At 47.9% G+C, this 12,663-nt stretch overlaps 1 protein-coding gene across 3 annotated transcripts in view; it reads left to right on the top strand.

Moving 5' to 3' along the window:
* The window catches only part of arap2 (ArfGAP with RhoGAP domain, ankyrin repeat and PH domain 2), a 185,281-nt gene that overhangs the window by 15,188 nt on the left and 157,430 nt on the right, over window positions 1–12,663 (top strand). The window lies entirely within an intron of this gene.

Here is a 12,663-nt window from a genome sequence, read left to right on the forward strand (position 1 = left end):
GGTATTTTTAACCCTCCGATCGATCCATCCACCCACACATCCAACCCTCTGATCCATCCATCCACCCACACATACGTCCAATCCTTCTATCCATCTGCCCACACATACACTATACAGTGCATTCGGAAAGTATTCAGACCCTTTGACTTTTTCCACATTTTGTTATGTTACCGCCTTATTCTAAAATTGATTAAATATTTGTTTATTCTCATCAATCTACACACAATACCCCATAATGACAAAGCAAAAAACAGATTTTTTGACATTTTTGCAAATGTATTAAAAATAAAAAACAGAAATACCATATTTACATAAGTATTCAGACCCTTTGCTATGAGACTCAAAATTGAGCTCAGGTGCAGCCTGTTTCCATTGATCATCCTTGAGATGTTTCTACAACTTGATTGGAGTCCACCTGTGGTAAATTCAATTGATTGGACATGATTTGGAAAGGCACTCACCTGACAGTGCATTTCAGAGCAAAAACCAAGCCATGAGGTCGAAGGAATTGTCCGTAGAGCTCCTAGACAGGATTGTGTCAAGGCACAGATCTGGGGAAGGGTACCAAAACATTTCTGCAGCATTGAAAGTCCCCAAGAACACAGTGGCCTCCATCATTCTTAAGTGGAAGAAGTTTGGAACCACCAAGACTCTTCCTAGAGCTGGCCGCCCGGCTAAACTCAGCGATCGGGGGAGAAAGGCCTTGGTCAGGGAGGTGACCAAGAACCCGATGGTCACTCTGACAGAGCTCCAGAGTTCCTCTGTGGAGATGGGGAAACTTCCAGAAGGACAATCTCTGCAGCACTCCACCAATCAGGTCTTTATGGTAGAGTGGCCAGACGGAAGCCACTCCTCAGTAAAAGGCACATGACAGCCCGCTTGGAGTTTGCCAATGCACCTAAATACTCTCAGACCATGAGAAACAAGATTATCTGGTCTGATGAAACCACGATTGAACTCTTTGGCCTGAATGCCATGTGTCACATCTGGAGGAAACCTGGCACCATCCCTACGGTGAAGCATGGTGGTGGCAGCATCATGCTGTGGGGATGTTTTTCAGCGGCAGGGACTGGGAGACTAGTCAGGATCGAGGGAAAGATGAATGAAGCAAAGTACAGAGAGATCCTTGATGAAAACCTGTTCCAGAGCGCTCAGGACCTCAAACTGGGGCGAAGGTTCACCTTCCAACAGGACAACAACCCTAAGCACACAATCAAGATAATGCAGGTGTGGCTTCGGGACAAGTCTCTGAATGTCCTTGTGTGGCCCAGCCAGAGCCCGGACTTGAACCCGATCGAACATCTCTGGAAGACCTGAAAATAGCAGTGCAGCGACGCTCCCCATCCAACCTGACAGAGCTTGAGAGGATCTGCAGAGAACAATGTGAGAAACTCCCCAAATACAGGTGTGCCAAGCTTGTAGCGTCATACCCAAGAAGTCTCGAGGCTGTAATCGCAGCCAAAGGTGTTTCAACAAAGTACTGAGTAAAGGGTATGAATACTTATGTAAATGTAATATTGTAATTATGGGGTATTGTGTGTAGATTGAGAAGAAAAAAAATGTTTAGTACATTTTAGAATAAATGGGTCTGAATATTTTCAGAATGCACTGAATATACTAAAGTATGTGGACACCCCTTCAACTTAATGGATTCGGCTATTTTAGCCACACCCGTTGCTGACAGGTGTATAAAATCAAGCACACAGCCATGAAATCTACATAGACAAATATTGGCAGTATAATTGCCTTACTGAAGAGCTCAGTAAGCACCGTGGCACCGTCATGTTCGTCAGGAGCTTCATGAAATGGGTTTCCATGGCTGAGCAGCCGCACACAAGCCTAAGATCACCATGCGCATTGCCAAGCGTCAGCGGGAGGGGTGTAAAGCTCGCCACCATTGGACTCTGGAGCAGTGGGAAAGCGTTCTCTGCAGTGATGAATCACGCTTCACCGTCTGGCAGTCTGATGGACTAATCTGGGTTTGGCAGTTGCCAGGAGAACGCTACCTGCCCCAATGCATAGGGCCAACTGTAAAGTCTGATGGAGAAGGAATAATCGTTTTTCATGGTTTCTTGTCCCTTAGTTCCAGTGAAGGGAAATCTTAACGCTACAGCATGCAATGACATTCTAGACGATTCTTTGCTGTCAACTTTGTGGCAACAGTTTGGGGAAGGCCCTTTCCTGTTTCAGCGCGACAATGCCCCCATGCACAAAGCGATGTCCATGCAGAAAATGTTTGTCGAGAGCAATGTGGAAGAACTTGACTGGCCTGCACAGAGCCCTGACCTCAACCCCATCGATCACCTTTGGGATGAATTGGAACGCCGACTGCGAGCCAGGCCTAATCACCCAACGTCAGTGCCCTACCTCACTAATGGTCTTGTGGCTGAATGGAAGCAAGTCCCCGCAGCAATGTTCCAACATCTAGTGGAGTGGAGGCTGTTATCGCAGCAAAGGGGAGACCAACTCCATATTAATGCCCATGATTTTGGAATGAGATGTTCGACGAGTCGATGTCCACATTTTTCTGGCCATTTAGTTTACATCTAACCCATCCGGGCTATGCGTTCCCCTTCTCTCTCCCCCACCATCATTAACATGCTGCTGTAAAGAATGGACTCAAGGACAGAGTGACATTCTGTCACGCTTCAATGGGTACCACTTTCTCTCGGTGCCTGGGTACACAGTGCAGCATAAGGGAAGAGGAGAGGAGTGCAGGAAGACTCTTTACTGCCTCCCTCAGCAGATCTCTCCCTCTCTCTTTCTCTCTCTCTCTCTCTCTCTCTCGCGCGCGCTCTGTCTCTCTCTCTCTCTCTCTCTCTCTCTCTCTCTCTCTCTCTCTCTCTCTCTCTCTCTCTCTCTCTCTCTCTCTCTCTCTCTCTCTCTCTCTCTCTCTCTCTCTCTCTCTCTCTCTCTCTCTCTCTCTCTCTCTCTCTCTCTCTCTCTCTCTCTCTCTCTCTCTCTCTCTCTCTCTCTCTCTCTCTCTCTCTCTCTCTCTCTCCCTGTCCACTTCCTCTATCTGTCTGTTCTCCACTTCCAGGGTGAAGGGTCAAGTTACGCTTAGTGCTGTCTAGCTGCCTCGGCTGGAGCGAGGGAGGGGAAGAAGAGCTCACAGCTGAACCTTTAGAGTGAGCAGGGAGAGCAGACCAGAGACAGACAGACCAGAGACAGACAGACCAGAGACAGACAGACCAGAGACAGACAGACCAGAGACAGACAGACCAGAGACAGACAGACCAGAGACAGACAGACCAGAGACAGACAGACAGACAGACTAGAGAGAGACAGACAGACAGACAGACCAGAGAGAGACAGACAGACAGACCAGAGAGAGACAGACAGACAGACCAGAGAGAGACAGACAGACAGACCAGAGAGAGACAGACAGACAGACCAGAGACAGACAGACTGACCAGAGACAGACAGACAGACTGACCAGAGACAGACAGACAGACTGACCAGAGACACACAGACAGACTGACCAGAGAGAGACAGAGAGACAGACAGACAGACAGACGAACCAGAGACAGACAGACAGACATACAGACAGATAGACGAACCAGAGACAGACAGACAGAAACAGAAATAAAGGAATTTAACCTTCACAATTTTGGTTTTGACATCAGACTGTTTATGAAGTTTTGTGGCTCTTGTTTTTACTGTCATCAGCTTTTCGGTGTAGACTGTTATTGAGGCAGAAAGTATTGACTCTGAGCTATAGACTATTCACACAGTAGACGGAACATAAATTTAAGGCTGGTGTATAGATGAGCAAGGTTTCTATTCATTCTGGTGGTTTGACTGAACTCTTTGTTTTTACCTTGTTGGCTTTGCAACTGACTTTCAGCAGACTTAACTGGTAGTGTAAAAAGTGTTTCTGAATGTGTGTCTGGGTTGGCTGTGGCACTGTCATTTGTGTTCGTAACTTTTATTTAACTTGCCATTAACCCTCATCAGAGCAGGCAACTTATAACTGAGAAAGCGAGAGTATCTCTCTGAGTGTGTGTGTGTGTGTGTGTATCTGACTGTGTGTGTGGCGCTTGGCGGCGCACTCCCTGGGCTAGGCCCGCACTTTTTCAGCAGACAGACCGAAAGGCAGGCAGACAGGCAGCGTTGCAGCTTTGCCCAACATCACAATCAATTGATGCGAACCTTGCCTGATGCCACTCGTTAATCACTTACTAATTATAGCTCCCCCTCTTTCTCTCCCCATCTATTTTTCCATTGCGTTTTGCCATTTTTATTTATTGGGACATGCTCGCTTGCAGCAATGGAAGTCAGTACAAGGGAGGGAGGGCAGGGAGAGAGAGGGAAAGAGAGAGGGAAAGAGAGAGGGAAAGAGAGAGGGAAAGAGAGGGAAGGAGAGAGGTGGTGACTCAGTGTTTTGTGCTCAATATCACAGTGGATGTTGGTTGTAGGCTTGAGTATTTAGGGAGGGGAGTGTATAAAGGGGGTGTGGTGTGGGGAGGGGAGGGGCATCAGTAGTGTTTAGACTTTTTAAAGTAGGAAAGTGAATGTAATGAATGTTGCCTCAGGAGCCGAGCAGGAGCACTGTCTGGGTGAAGGGAGAGGTCCGCTTCAATCTTTCTCTGCTCTGCTGCCTGTGGTTGTTGGGGATAGATCCTACCTCACACTACTACGTTGGGGTCAGTGACTGGGTAACATGAGAGTGGCACAAGGCAGGTTGGCACTCCCTCAATGCCACCTTATGTCAGAGCCTGAGAGGGAACGTCGAAGGCCACCTTATGTCAGAGGCTGAGAGGGAACGTTGATGAGGTTGAAGAATGTGGGGATAGGGACACTGTGGGGATAAGGACCCTGTGGGGACAGGGACACTGTGGGGACAGGGACACTGGGGACATGGACCCTGTGGGGACAGGGACACTGTGGGGACAGGGACACTGGGGATATGGACCCTGTGGGGACAGGGACACTGTGGGGACAGGGACCCTGTGGGGACAAGGACCCTGTGGGGACAGGGACACTGTGGGGACAGGGACACTGGGGACAGGGACACCTTGGGGACAGGGACCCTGTGGGGACAGGGACCCTGTGGGGACAAGGACCCTGTGGGGACAGGGACCCTGTGGGGACAGGGACACTGTGGGGATAGGGACACTGTTGATTGTGTGTGTGATAGGGCAAGGCCATTGATTTCTTGTTAAGTACCTTGAGATTTTTTTATGAATTTAATTAATGCATCTGACTGTTCCCAGATATTCAGGATTCCCACACGCTCAGTGGTCGCAGCAGTGGCGGCTGGTGAAAAATATTCTCGGTGGGGCTGTGCCATACTTTTTTTTTTCCAGTAACCATCGCGATATATTTTAACACAAACTGCAGGACAGCAGTGCTCAGTGAAACATTCAGTAATTATTTAATGCCAATATTAAAAAGTTGAGGCATTCTTACACAAAAACATATTACACAAACCCAAGCCTTTCATTTGCATTTAAAGTGAACTTTTCACCATTGGTAGTAAACAGGCAACGCAACAGGCATGCTGTCAGAACAGAGTGGAAAGTGGACAATAACATGAAATTATTATAAAGTTTATAGGAAATCTTACACTGTATAAAAAGGATGTATAATATAGAAATGGATATCAAGTGGATGAACTCAAACCTTTGACTGGAAGAATAGCATACAGTATTTTATGATCATACTAAATGTGACTAATTGTTAATGTGCTCCAGAACTGCAACAATTAATTGATACAAAACAACATATATACAGTAATATTAGCAAAGACACTATTAAGACTTTCTAGAGTACCATATATAACTGGATTTTTATGCTAAGGTCAACTATATACAAAGAAACATGCGGCCAGAGCTGCTCTGTGTGTGTGTGTGTCTGTCATCTTATTTGTACAGGAATTTTGCCCGTCTGTCCTTCTGAGTGGCAAACCTCTCAATGACCCTTTGATTAAAGTCAGGAATGTCCCTGACAAGTTTCTTCTCCATGGAGAGCATGGCCAGAGCGTTCAGGCGATCCTGTGTCATGCTGTTTCTCAGGAAGGTCTTGATCCTTTTCAGTGTAGAGAAGCACCTTTCTGACTCAGCAGTTGTCATGGGTGTGGTGATGAGGATCTTGAGGAGGCTGGCAGTCTCTGTGAAAGTGCTCTGAAGGTTGTTCTCCATGAAGAACTGGTACAGGGGCACTGCACCACTACAAGCCTTGAACTCACTGTTCTCATAGATGAGGGACAGTTCGGTTTTGAGCTTGGCCTTGTTCAACATGGGGTACGCCTCCACGGTTGTTTCAAGCGCTGTATCGGGGAACTTCACACTGTGTTGTGGGAACAACTCTCCGTGCAATAGTGTTGCGCTGATGAGGTGCTGGGTGAAGGAGAACCTCTCTTTGGCATGACTCAGGATGGTATCACATACCTGTAAAAGATACATCATCAGCTTTAATTTGCAATTAAGCTATTTTGATGCAAGTGATCCTGACTGACACATGCCTATGTCCAACTCAAGTATATGATTACCAAGGTGCTGATTGTTCAGGGTTTTGGCTACATACTACCAGGCCTGAAAAAAGTTCTAGGGGGAAACACTGACAATTACATCACAACTTACCTCTATAGCCAACCTCTGTTGTTCTCCTGGTCCCAGCATCCTCCGTCGCTTGATGGGCTGTTGCTGCTCGTCAGATGCGCTGTCCCCACACAAAGAGGGAATTGAGGCCCTGGGTCCAAAAATAAAGTTTAATTTGATAACCTTGCAATCAGACTTCTTAACTCACTGTAATTCCCCCTCAACACACAACCAGTGACTTTTTATATATATATATATATATATATATATATATATATATATATATATATATATTGTGATGTCACGAGAGGCTGTGTCCTGGAGGGACGTTACATCCCCCTGATGTGGCTGCAAACCCAGACAGCTATGGCTCCATCTGCTGGTATGGTCGGGAACCCCACCCCTCTATGGCCAATCTTCCCACGCAGCTGAAACAAATGAGGAGCTGATGAGCTGAAGGTTGGGGAAGGAAAGAGACACAGTCTCCAACCTGGGCTCTCTGGAGGACAAGAGTGCTGCACGTCCACTTCCATGAGGAATATAAGGATTTGGAGATACTTACCTTTGGGAAATACTCACCTTTGGATATATGCACCTGTGGAAATACGTGAGAGACATTTGGAAGGACTTTTTGCTGGGTTGGCCACTAGCTGCAACGTGGACTACAGTAAGGCTGGGGAAAAGTTATCTGAGCGAGTGAGAATTATGATTTTGGATGTGGAAGAGACATCCCTGAACTGTTAACCCTTAAAGAGCCACAAGAGAACAGAATTTTGTTATATTTTCGTTAATTTCCCAAGACCTATAATAAAATCCTTGTTTTGTTTGAACCTTGTCTCCTTGCACTACTTGAGCAATCCCGCTGAAAGCTGTGTAGCCTCTCGTGACGTCACAGATGGTGGAGAACACGGGCACGCTCAAGCGTTAATAGTGCATGTCAGAGGAGGATACCGAAGGTTTGATCACCCAGTTTTCCAAGTTGGCCGTAGGCTCCCCCGCCGACTGAAATGGAGGACATATTGAAAGCCCTTGTTGCTGGCCAGCACGCCCAGATGCAAGCAAACGTGGCTCTCTTGGAGGAGCAAAAGAAAGCCAACCTTCTGAAGGCAGAGGAATTGCAGTTGCAGAGACAGAGGGTTGTCCAAAATACCCGCCCAATAAAGGCAAGTGACTTTATATCTAAGATGGGAGCTACCGATGACATTGAGGCATACCTGCATGCATTTGAGGCCACGGCCACTAGGGAAGCCTGGCCCAAGCAACAGTGGGTTGGTCTGTTAGCCCCCTTTCTAACCGGGGAATCGCTGAATGCTGTCCGGGACCTGGGCCCTGACCAGGTTACTGACTATGATGCCCTGAAGTCTGAGATCCTCAGCAGATATGGACTCACAAAGTTTGGTATGGCCCAGCGCTTTCACAGCTGGACCTTCCAACCAGACCAACCTCCTCGGGCGCAGATGCATGAACTTGTCCGAATCGCAAGGAAATGGCTGGATCCGCAGAGGAATACAGCAGCGGCGGTGGTGGAGGCCGTTGTGGTGGATCGTTACCTACGCGCCCTGCCTTATGAGGCAAAAACGGTTCATCAGTCAACAGGCCTTGACCACGGCTGATCTGACCGTGGAAGCTGTGGAAAAGTACCAGGCCACAGCGGAGATGCTGAATGCTTCCCGAAAGACCCCAGGAGTGCGGCCCCACCACAAATGGGAAGAACCCGTCCAAAGGACCCCCAAGGTCTCGAACCCAGCCACGTCAGGACTTATCCCGGCTCCAGGGGGAGCCAGAAACCAGGCGGGTCCAAGAAGAGTACACCAGGAGGGGGAAACTCGACAGTGTTACCGGTGTGGGGAGATGGGACATATCTCCTGGCAGTGTGGGAAACCAGCCGATGAACCTATGCCCACTGCGGAGTCCTCCAGCTCAGCACCCACACACCGTTTTTGCCTCGCTCTTGGGAGTCGTAGATGGCGGCCCAGATCGACCCCCCACCTGCCCGGTAACTGTGAATCACCATGATGTGGAGGCCTTACTGGATTCTGGTAGCCGGGCCACCCTGGTGCGTAAGGATTTGGTGGGCCCAACGTGTCTGACCCCCGGGGAAAGTCCTCCCAGTTTCCTGTGTCCATGGGGACACCAGAGAATACCCCATTACTGAACTTACAATGACCAGCACACGGGGAACCATACACACGACGGCGGGGGTGGTTGATTCCCTCCCCGTCCCTGTCCTAATTGGACGAGACTGCCCAGCCTTTTACCCACTCTGGAGAGAGTCTCAGGAGAGGATAACCCGAGTACCTCGGAAACGGAGAGGCAAGACTCATCCTGGGAAGGCTCCGGTGCAATCCTCCGAGTTACTCACTCCCCGCCCGGGCTCTGATAGGGATGGCAGGTGCCCAGACCGACACAGAGACGGAGCTACAGAATCTGGACAAAGAACTGTCTGGTCTGAAGGGGACCGCTGAGAGGTATCGTTTGTTAAAGCAACAGATAGACATGAAGACAGAAGAGTTAGATATCCTCCAGGCTAAACTCCAACAGAGCTCCTTCCCTAAGCAACAGGAGGAGCTGGAGAGGCTGCGCAGGACCATCGAGGAGTGTGAGGGAGACCCTGCGCAGTAGTAAGGAGGTCAGAAGAAGGCAGAGGAGAAGTACAAGGTGTTGGAGAACAAGATGAAGAATGCGGAGGCAGAGAGAGAGAAGGAACTGAAAGCTGCTCAACAGAAGCTAAACTCTGCTAAAACCAAGGCGGATGCGTTCAGTAAGAAACTCAAGGGAGAGACAACAGGAGGCTGAGTCCCTGGTCCTAGAGTTGGAGGAGTTGAAGAGAGAGCAGTCTGGCAAGCACCACGGCAATGCGGGACGCCCTCTCCCGGCGTGATGCCTTCTTCGCTGCCTTTACCCGACGAGGACGTCGGTCCCGAGGGAGGGGATGTGTGATGTCACGAGAGGCTGTGTCCTGGAGGGACGTTACATCCCCCTGAGGTGGCTGCAAACCCAGACAGCTATGGCTCCATCTGCTGGTATGGTCGGGAACCCCACCCCTCTATGGCCAATCTTCCCACGCAGCTGAAACAAATGAGGAGCTGATGAGCTGAAGGTTGGGGGAAGGAAAGAGACACAGTCTCCAACCTGGGCTCTCTGGAGGACAAGAGTGCTGCACGTCCACTTCCATGAGGAATATAAGGATTTGGAGATACTTACCTTTGGGAAATACTCACCTTTGGATATATGCACCTGTGGAAATACGTGAGAGACATTTGGAAGGACTTTTGCTGGGTTGGCCACTAGCTGCAACGTGGACTACAGTAAGGCTGGGGAAAAGTTATCTGAGCGAGTGAGAATTATGATTTTGGATGTGGAAGAGACATCCCTGAACTGTTAACCCTTAAAGAGCCACAAGAGAACAGAATTTTGTTATATTTTCGTTAATTTCCCAAGACCTATAATAAAATCCTTGTTTTGTTTGAACCTTGTCTCCTTGCACTACTTGAGCAATCCCGCTGAAAGCTGTGTAGCCTCTCGTGACGTCACTATATATATATATATATATATATATAGACAGACAGACAGACAGACAGACAGACAGACAGATAGTGTGTATATACACACAAACTATGTCTAGTAACTGCTTTTAACCTGTGATGTACATAATTAACTGATGTTATTACGTTTTAAAGCCTTTTTCTATTACATTTGTGAGAGGGATGCAACATCATTTTGTTCTGCTGTGCACTTAGCAATAAAGTTAATCTTCAATAACAACTAGGCCTCTTCTAGAAATTGACCTGGTGGACACCTGAATAATTATTACAAACTGTGTAGTACTTTCCTGCATTATTATCAACGTCTGATTGTGTCTTCTCTTTCCTTTTAAAATACTAAAACAAATATAATTGTGACGGCTCTATGATAATCACTCACTTTGATGACCAGACACATTTAGGCTTTTAAACTGTTGTAAGTGAACTATTCATCTTTCTAACAACATCTTTATCAGCCAATAGTAAATATAGTTATTTACCTGATTGTTAGCATGCTGTCTGTGAACCTCTGGACAAGTGCTTTAATGAAGACAGGGTCGATGTTCCTCTTCTGCAGCTGGCTGAAAAGCATGTCCACATTTGGCATGATCTTGTGGAACAGTGCCAGGAAAAAACAGAAAGCCTCGTCTTCGAGCATCCTCACAAAGCCCCCGCCTCTCTGACAGTCGGGGCATCAAAGTTCCCAGAGTCTCTGATGGTCTGGAAACACGTTAGGAGGTCATCCCTGTACTCGTACACAGTGTTTACAGCGCGACTGTGGAAGTTCCACCGTGTTGTAGAGGCTCTGGGAGTCTATGCGCAACCACTTCGTCAAGCACGGTGGTTCGCTTGGGAGACCTGGAGAAGAAAGCAGAAAATCCTGCAAGGTCGGAAAAGAAAGTGCCGATCCTGGGGATGCGTGAAGTAGCCTGCTGCATGATGAGGTTCAGCTGATGTGCATAGCAGTGGACGTAGTGCGCATTTTCGTACACATCCACTATTTTACGCTGCACTCCGCCGGTGGCTCCCCTCATCACACTTGCTCCGTCGTAAGCCTGGGCAATAAGTTTGGCCTTTTGTCCATGTGAGAGTATGGTGCTGAGCCTCTCCAGCAGCGCTGTAGCGATGGTGTCGGGCGGTTGCGTTCTCGATCAAAATGAACTCGAAAAAACGGCTCTTGGACGTTACTTTTAGCATCGATGTAGCGTATCACAAGCACCAACTGGCAGTGGGTGGAAACGTCAGTCGTCTCGTCAGCTTGAATGGCGATAAAATCAGCACTCTTTACTTCCTCCAGGATGTAATCCTTAAGCACTGACAGCATACAGTCCAACAGCTCGTTCTGTATCGTCTTTGACGTGCCCTTAAAAATGGTAGCTGTCTTCAGGTGCTCCTCCAGCACACTGTCGAGGGAGGCAACAAAATCCACTAAGCCCCGGAAAATGCCGGGGTTGTCCGAGGAGTCAGTCTCCTCGTGCCCACGCAAGGCCAACTCAAAAGCCCCACAGAACTTCACACAATCGATAATTTTGGATAGAATGTGCCTGTTTTTATCCACCTCCTCATTGTGTTTCCTCACCGCAATCCTGTGGCCGTCATCCAGCTGCGTAGCAATGTTCACCCTTCCTAATACAGCTAGCTTTACAGAGTTGTCCATGTGTGCCCTGGTGTTCTCATGTTTCTTTACCTTCTCTGACAGGTGCTTCATATCCCTCACTCCGGTACCTGTCCATGCTGAATCTGACCCCGTCGTTTTAAAAAGCAAGCACGGAAAGCAAAATAAAGCATTAGCATCAGTGCACCCAGCTAGCCAAGCCTTCCTGGTGTACCAGCTACGGGAGAAGCCGCGCATATACTGCTTCCCTTTCTCGCTAGCCTGCTGTCTGATTGAGAGGTCAGGTTGATCTGGGCCCAGCTCTTTCACCCGAACTTTCTCTGACAAAGTTCTCCTCTCAAACGGATCTTGGAGGAGAGATTTCACCGAGTTAGGGTTGGGTCTTGGAGGAGTAACGTTTGCGCTCGCCATTGTCGTCTAGTAAAAATGGCGCCACTGGAGCCCGGTCCTTATTTTATCAGGGGCGAGCTTGGGGCGATAAAATAATCGCCCTCCTTGGATTCGATTTAAGATCGCTGATTGGCTACATTTTATGTCATACATTCATATCTTAAATTAGCAATTGGCTTAACTGCTACGTAGACCCGCCTCCTCGGGGCACTTTCTGTATCGCCCAGAGCTGACGAGGCGTTTGACAGGCAGAGGAAAGGTTGCGAATATGATTTTCTATCATATCTTACACATATTACTGTGTGCATTCCATATTTCAAACACACAAATATTGACATACTGATGTTTTTATTATTATTATTATTATTTTTATTTATTTTTTATTTTATTTTTTTAAATAATTTTATTTAAGGGGGCGGCGCCCTAGCGCCCTCTATCGGCCAGCCGCCACTGGGTCGCAGAAAAAAAAATCACCCTTGGAGTCTCCCAATGCATTATGGGAAACTTTGATCAACTTTCCACTACTTTTCCTACTTTCACTCCTTCCAACTCTCTCACCCTCTCTGTCATTCTCACCCCCACCTAGTTCTAA

Source organism: Coregonus clupeaformis, chromosome 8, assembly GCF_020615455.1.
Source record: "Coregonus clupeaformis isolate EN_2021a chromosome 8, ASM2061545v1, whole genome shotgun sequence".
NCBI lineage: Eukaryota > Metazoa > Chordata > Actinopteri > Salmoniformes > Salmonidae > Coregonus > Coregonus clupeaformis.